This window comes from Phragmites australis, chromosome 22 (genome assembly GCF_958298935.1).
Source record: "Phragmites australis chromosome 22, lpPhrAust1.1, whole genome shotgun sequence".
Classification (NCBI taxonomy): Eukaryota; Viridiplantae; Streptophyta; class Magnoliopsida; order Poales; family Poaceae; genus Phragmites; species Phragmites australis.
Window position 1 is genome coordinate 7541217 of NC_084942.1, and position 1609 is coordinate 7542825.

At 44.5% G+C, this 1609-nt stretch overlaps 1 long non-coding RNA gene across 1 annotated transcript; it reads left to right on the top strand.

The window, feature by feature from the left end:
• Positions 1–543: 543 nt before the first annotated feature.
• On the top strand, positions 544–1274 carry LOC133905589 (uncharacterized). Its single transcript, XR_009907646.1, has 2 exons — positions 544–900; positions 1023–1274. It is a non-coding gene; the product is annotated as an uncharacterized LOC133905589 (long non-coding RNA).
• The last annotated feature ends 335 nt before the right edge of the window (positions 1275–1609 follow it).

The window sequence follows — 1609 nt, forward strand, 5'->3', positions numbered from 1 at the left end:
AAATGTGGCGCATGTGACTAATTGATTATAATATAAAAGGTCTTAGTGTGATGGTTGCTAAACTAAAAGAATTAGAGTTTAGGAGTTAAAATATCCTCTCCTCTCCTTTCAAGACAGCAACAAGATTATTATGTGTTATTTGATCTTGATGATAGTGTACACACAAAAGCATCAAACATGAAAGCATCAAGCAGGATTTATAGTAAGCCGAGTGCATGCATACCGCACAGATAATTAGTTTGTATGCATCAAGCGTTTGCATTAAATTAAAGAATATGCATAAATTATAGAATGTGCACATATGTCTTCTAACCATAATTCACTACTTAGTAAGCATAAAGGCAAAAGCCAATTTACTACTATAAAAATGATCTTTTTCTGCTTCATCACTATCAGATCACTTACTACTATCACTACTTATTTTATAAAAATGAGTATTACTATCGATTTTAAAAAAAATCGATAGTGATGTTACTTTTTTTTTTAAATTCCAACCGGTAATATGAGGTGAGCGAACTTGAAATTTTGATTGAATCCGTTTTGGGCTCAACTTCATGTCCGCGACGGCTCGGCTGGCCCATACGTCCGCTCTCTCCCGCTAATCGTCTCGATCGATCGGCCTGCACCTTCTCTCTCTCTCCACCTTGTCTCTTTGATCCAATCCAGAGGCCAGGCCATCTCTTCCAATCCCCGTGCCGACCATCGCCGTGCGCCCCCACGACCCTGCCCGCCGCCGTCGCCTTCACCTCCCGCTCCGGCATCTCCGCCTTCTCGCGCGCCCTCCCTTCCTCCCGCTACCTCCTCTCCGATCCACGGCCATGTGCATCCCTAAGCTGTGGCCTGAGGCAGTTGTCCTATCCACCGCTATCCGGCCTTGATTCAGGTCGCCAAGTCCTCTCTGTAAGTTCTCATCTTTTGATTTTCTGCTTTCCCCTTGCTTTGGATTCCTCATCTGGTCTGGTTTGTGATTGTTTGCATGTGTCTGTCGATTGGACTCGATTGGTTCGCACGACCCAACACAGCACAAGCCGATTCGAGGAAGCTGGAGTGCAGCTCAGGGCACTTGTTCGACGAAATGCCAGGAAGAAGTCCAAGCTGTACCACCTACATGGTCGCGCTGGTGTGCAGCTCCACTGGGCTGTTTAGCTGATGGTCTGCTAGTGTTTAGTCGCTGGCTGTTCATGTAGACAATTCCTATCTATATGCAATGCTTTTGGATATTATTTGTTAAGTAATTGCTATGTGATTTGTAAAGTATTTTATATTGTCATGCCTCTGATTTGAGCGGTCTGCATGCGACATGTGATGTGCTTGCGATGCCTGATTCGGTCGGCAATTCGTCGGATCGGGGCGGCGGCGGTATTTCACGGCCGTTTGTGCAGCCAGCAGTGATTGGCTTCGTACTTTCACTGCTGACCATTTACTGAAGGTCTCTTTACAACCGGCACTAAGAGTGATCTGTAGTAGTGTTTGTTTGTTTAATGTTGCATGGCAATTTTCATGGTCTTATATGTTGTGGCTGATCGGTTCCCATCTACACTGCTATATATATAAACATATGGGTGCCTTTGCGATCATTTGAGAACAAGTATCAAAAGTGCAAGAGAAA